General features: G+C 39.5%; 1 protein-coding gene across 1 annotated transcript in view; it reads left to right on the forward strand.

The window, feature by feature from the left end:
- frmpd3 (FERM and PDZ domain containing 3) overlaps positions 1 to 6,273 on the forward strand; it is a 532,412-nt gene that overhangs the window by 150,450 nt on the left and 375,689 nt on the right. The gene's annotated exons all lie outside the window — the stretch shown is intronic.

A 6,273-nucleotide genomic window follows, 5' to 3' on the forward strand; every position in this document is an offset into this window, starting at 1 on the left:
AATTCCATACATTCACAACTCTTCTAGGAGAAGATGTTCCTTCTCAATTCAGTATGAAATCTGCTCCCCCTAATTTTGAGGCTTTGCCCTCTTGTCGTAGTTTCATCTGCCAATGGAAACATCCTCACTCCTTCTAGTTTATCTATTCCCTTCACAATTTTATATGTTCCTATAAGACCCCTCTCCCAATTCTTCTAAATTCCAAGGAATATAATCCCAGTCTACTCCGTCTCTCCTCATAACCCAAAGCCCTCAACTCTAGAATCAACCGAGTGAACCTCCTCTGCACCCCTTCTAGTGCCAGTGCATCCTTTCTCAAGTAAGGAGACCAAATCTGCAGCAGTATCTCTAGGTGTGGCCTCACCAGCACCTGAGACAGCTGCAACATAACGTCTCTGCTTTTATACTTAATCGCCTTAGCAATGAAGGACAAAATTCCATTTGCCACCTTAATTACCTGTTGCACCTGCAGACCAAACTTTTATTGCTGCAAATTTTTATGCTATTCCACTAAAGTTTCTGTTCAAGTTTAAAAAACAAAATGCCTGCTATTTTATTTTATTGATATGCTGCTTTGCATGATTTTTAAGGTTGTATTTTAATTGAACCCTCGTGTTTTTCTATTTTAGATTAGATTAGATTACAGTGTGGAAACAGGCCCTTCGGCCCAACAAGTCCACACCGCCAAAGCGCAACCCACCCATACCCCTACATTTACCCCTTACCTAACACTACGGGCAATTTAGCATGGCCAATTCACCTGACCTGCACATCTTTGGACTGTGGGAGGAAACCGGAGCACCCTGAGGAAATCCACGCAGACACGGGGAGAACGTGCAAACTCCACACAGTCAGTCGCCTGAGGCGGGAATTGAACCCGGGTCTCTGGTGCTGTGAGGCAGCAGTGCTAACCACTGTGCCACCGTGCCGCCCACTATTTCTGCATGTAGTAAAGCCTTATTTCTTTTATTTCCTGTATTATGCAAATTTTGTCTTTCTTAAAAGTCATTCATGGGATGGGAGCCTTGCTGCAGGGTATATATTTATTGCCAACCCCTAATAGACCTGGAGAAGATAGTAGTCAACTGCCTTCTTGAGCTACTGCATTGATTGGGGTATATGGACATTACAGTGCTGTTATGAAAAGTCCCCAGGATTGTGATTCAGTCACAGATAAGGAACGCCAACATATTTCCAAGTTAGGAAGGTGTGTACTTTGAAGGAAACTTTGGTGTTCCCACTTATCTGCAGCCATTGACCTTCTCAGCGATAGAGGTCATAGGTTTGAAAGGTGCTGTGGAAGGAGCCTTTGTAAAATACAGCTGTGCACCTTGTAGATATTACACACTGCTGCCACTGTGTATTGGTGGTGAAGGGAAAGAATACTGAACTTGATATATGTGTGTCAATCATACAGACTGCCTTGTCCAGGATGATATTAACTTTCTTGAATATTATTGAAGCTGTGCTCCTCCAAAGAGATGTGCCTCGTAGATGGCAGGCATGTCCTGAACCAACTGGAGGTGGTTACTTGCTGCTCAATTCCTAGCTACTTCCCTTTTTTGCCACTACCAAGAGTTCTTGTTAAATATTGACATGGACTTCTTCAGTATCTGAGGAAGTGTGAATAATACTGACTACTGTATAAGTATCCCTGGTTCTGACTTCATGGCAGCAAGAAGGTCATTGATGGAGCAGTTGGAGATGGTTGGGCCATGGAGAATGAATACCTTGAAGAATGTGGGCTTGTGTAGCAATTGTAGTATCCCTACCTTTGAATCAGGTGGTATATTTACAGAAATTGCTGGAAAATCTCAGCAGGTCTGGCAGTATTTATGGAGAAAAATCAGAGTTAATAGTTCAGGTCCAGTGACCCTTCTTCAGAACTCTAAGTTCAAGAATCCACTTGTTCCATGATGTATGGTATAATAACATCTTTGAGGAATTTCTGCAGAGATGACTTGGAACTGAGCTGATTTGACTTCAAACAACATCATGTTCCTTCGTTCAAGATATGATTCTAAGCAGCAGAGATCTCACCCAGCTCCATCCCACACCCCTGCCCACCCCACAATTCCCACTGACTTCAGGTTTGTTAAAGTTCTTTGATATTATACTCAGTCCAGCACTACCTTGCTGTCAAGGGGGAGTCACTCTTATCTCACACCTGGAGTTCAGCTGTTTTGTCCATATCTGAACCAAGTTCATCATGAGGTCAAAGACTAAGTGCCGAGTGAGAATACAAACTAAGTATGCATATGCAAATTATTCCTTTGTAGGTGCTGCTTGATAGCACTATAGATGACCCATCAGTTAGTTAATGATTAAGAGTAGACTGGCAGGGTAGTAATTGGCAGGATTGAAAACAAGACGCATCTGGACAATTCTCCACATTGATTGGTAGATTTCAGTTTCATGGCTGCAGTGAAATGGAGAGGTTAGTCTGGAACACAAGCCTTCAGTACGACTGCTGGAATTTTATCAGGGCCCACAGCCTTCACAGTATCCAATGCCTCCGCTAAGTCAGTATTGATATTACTGAGCCATTCATAGTAATGTACATTGAAGTTTCCCATGCTGAATGCATTCTGTACCTTTGCCACTTGCAATGCTTCTGCAAGTAGTGATTAATCAGCCAAGAATCTAGGTGACAACCAGCAATGTGTTTGACTTGATGCCATGATATTTGATGAAGTCCAAAGTTAATGTTAAGGATTCCAGGAACATATTTCTCCTAACAAAATGGCACTCTGATGCCATCTCTGGCAAACCTATCCTATTAGTGTGACAAGACATGCCCAAGAACAGTGATTTTGTGTCTGGGACATTGCCTGCAAGGTATGATTCTGTGAGTTTGACTGTCAGATTGTGGTACCAATAACATCTGCCCCAAATTTGGAAGAAGCCCCTGAAGTTAATGAGGAGAATTTTGAAAGAATGCCATTCCCACTGCCTAGGTTGATATTGAATGGTCCACATTGTTTCATTCCTTTCTTTTGACTTTGTAGTGGTTTGATATTGCCCATTTGAATGGGCAGTCAAAAGTCACAACTGGGTAAGGGCAACAGATTTCCTTCCCTAAAGGACATTAATGATCCAAACAATCTTTTAAAACAATTGCAAATGATTACATGGTAGCCTTTAGACAGACTTTTAATGCATTATTTTTTAATTCAAGATTGAATTGAATCCATGCCCTGAGGGCAATAGCCTGGAGCTCTGGATTACTAGCCCACTGGCATTACAAATATGTCACTGTTCCCCTAAAGGCAAGGTGAAAACTGTTACTAGTGACAAATAGAACACTTTATATTGGGGGCATCCCTTGTCTAAATTAATCCTTGGGAGGTTAAATATATTCCACAGAAGTGAACCAGAGTTCATGCTACTCTTTTCCAATAATATATTTCACTTTTAATATCAGAAAGGCCATTTTCTGTTATATTATCATGACAATTTTCAGATTTCCTGCACACTGATTGAAATTGAGTGAGTTTGACAATTTTTATGTTGATTTTAGAGAAAGATTTGTAATGTGTACACAGCCAATAGGAATGGGATTGGGATCCTGTAACCAAATCTATTTTACATAACCCTTAAAGGAAGCAGACAAAGTCTAATCTCATCTGTCTGAGCTGAAATGAGGTGATTCCAGAAGAGATTGATCACTGTCTTCTCTTACTATAAAGCATTGATTTTTAAAGTTTGCATGTAATTACAGATATATGTAATAGCCAAAATACAGTCTGCCCTGATAGTTCCCACTGATGTTTATGTTCCACTTGTGCCTTCTCCCATCTTGTGCCTTCTCCCATCTTGTCTCATTTTTGATTTATCATAGTAACTTTCAATTCCTTCCTCCCTTATATGTTCACATAGTTTCTCCTTAAATGTACTATACTATTCTCTTCAACTTAGCAGCAGGTTCCACATTCTCACCACTTTTTAGGAAAAAACGTCATCTTCTAAATTCATTATTGGATTTTTCTAGTGAAGGTATTGTAATGATGGCCTTTAGTTATATTTTTCCGCATATAAAGAAATATTCTGGCTGCATGCTGTCTATCAAACCTTTCACAGTTTGAAAAACCTCTATTATTCAGCATTCAACCTTTATTCAAGAGAAAAGAGACCCAAACTTTACTGATGGGCGTATCTGTGCATTTCTGGTTTGATCCTTCGCTGCACCCTTGCCTTTGTATTCCTTTTATAAAATGGTGGCTAGAACTACTGATTAACTAGGACAAGCCAGCTCAAAGAACCAGCAAATGGGTAAAGTGCATGTACATGTTCTTTCCAAATTTCAACTCTATAAAAATAATTGACACCTATTATTGGTTCATTTCTCAGGGCAGTGCAATCAGTCAACCTGACTGGTTTAAAATTCTACAAAATCTGGCAGTTAACTGCCAATCAGCATGATGTGGTGATCTTGAATCCAGGTAAAATATCCCAAATTGCTTCAATACATCAATTATATTAATAAAAACACAGCACTCTTAAATATTTCGTATGACTTAATTTTCAACTCTATCATTCCTTAATCAAAGTCTTGTGCTTGATTGCTTTGATTTTATCCTTGTTAAACTGTGACACAATCTTTATTGATTGGTACATTTGTATTTTGAAGTCTTTCTTCCTCCATCTCAGCTATTTTCCAAGTAAAAGCATATTAATGCCTCCTTGTAATTTGCTGTAGTCCTTCTCCGTGTTAATTATCTATTCCCCTTTCAATTTGGTATCATCTCCAAATTTAGAAATTGTGTTTTTGATTCTCAAAACTAAATCATTAATATAAATTGTGAACGGCCATGGTCCAAGCATTAATTCTTGTGAAATACCACTCCTCGCTTTCTCTAATTCTGAATGACGACTGTTTATTTCCACTCTCTGTCTTCTGTCTTGAAGAAAGCTACAAATCCATTTTGTGACATGTCTCCAGTCTCTATATTTCTAACCTTTTTCATTGGTGTATTATAAGGTGCTTTATCAAAAAGGCTTTTAAAAATCTAGTCACATTGTATTTATGTGATTATACCTGATTTTTTTTTTAAGCAGTTAATGGTATAGACAGGAAGCATTTCCCAGCAAGATTTTTCCTTTTTTGAAGTTCGTGCTTCCTATTTCATTGAATTCAGAAACAGGCCATTCATACTATTGAGTATGCACGGACCCTCCAAGAGCATCCCACCCTTCTCACCCTATCCCATTACCATGTCAAACACACCTAACCTGCACATCCCTGGACACTATGGGGGCAATTTTGCATGGCTAATCCACCTTCTCTGCACACATTTGGACTGTAGGCGGAAATCAGTGCACCTAGAGGAAACCCACGCAGACACAGGGAGAACATGCAAGCTCCACACAGACTGCCACCTGAGGATGGAATCAAACCTGGGTCATTGGCATTGTGAGGCAGCAGGGCTAACCACTGTGTCACAGTGCCACCCTAAATATTTGTACTACATTTCTCACTTGTAGAGTTTCTTCTATTCTGTCCTTTTAGGAAAGATTCTATTATTTTTCCTACAGCTCATGCTAAAGAACCTTTAATTCCCTGAGTATATTCAATGTCTGTTTATAAATATAGGAATGACGTTAACTCTTTATGTATCCTCTGGCTCTGTATATTTTTCTAATGAATTATTCAGTGTGAAAAGTTTAAAAATCACACAACACCAGGTTATAGTCCAACAGGTTTAATTGGAAGCACACTAGCTTTCGGAGCGACGCTCCTTCATCAGGTGATTGTGGAGGGCTCGATCGTAACACACAGAATTTATAGCAAAAATTTGCAGTGTGATGTAACTGAAATTATACATGAAAAATTGATTGTCTGTTAAACCTTTCATCTGATGAAAGAAGTGAAACTATCACTGTATTCTATGTGTAAATCACAAAACCTTTTTTTTTAAAAGTTGCATTCTCGGGTTAGCTGTTAACAATGGTGATAGCTAGATAATATGTTGAAGGTGTTAGCCCACTGTGTTCTCTGTCTATGACCTGATGTTTAGATTGATTCTAATCTAAAAAGTGAGATAAGAGAGTTCTACATGAATGTATGCAGTTTTTGAGCAAAGTGCAATGTAACTCTGCAAGTACAAATTCACCACACAAAATATATGTGTGCATCTGGGTCTTTGTCTTTGTCTGTGTGTGTGTGTGTGTGTGTGTAGTGAGTGCAGAGTGTCTTAAGTCTGTGAGGGGGTGCATGTGTGGGAGTCTGTGTGTCTATAAGGGTGTGTGTGGGTGTCTGTGTGCGCGTCTGTG

This window comes from Chiloscyllium plagiosum, chromosome 15 (assembly GCF_004010195.1).
Source record: "Chiloscyllium plagiosum isolate BGI_BamShark_2017 chromosome 15, ASM401019v2, whole genome shotgun sequence".
NCBI lineage: Eukaryota > Metazoa > Chordata > Chondrichthyes > Orectolobiformes > Hemiscylliidae > Chiloscyllium > Chiloscyllium plagiosum.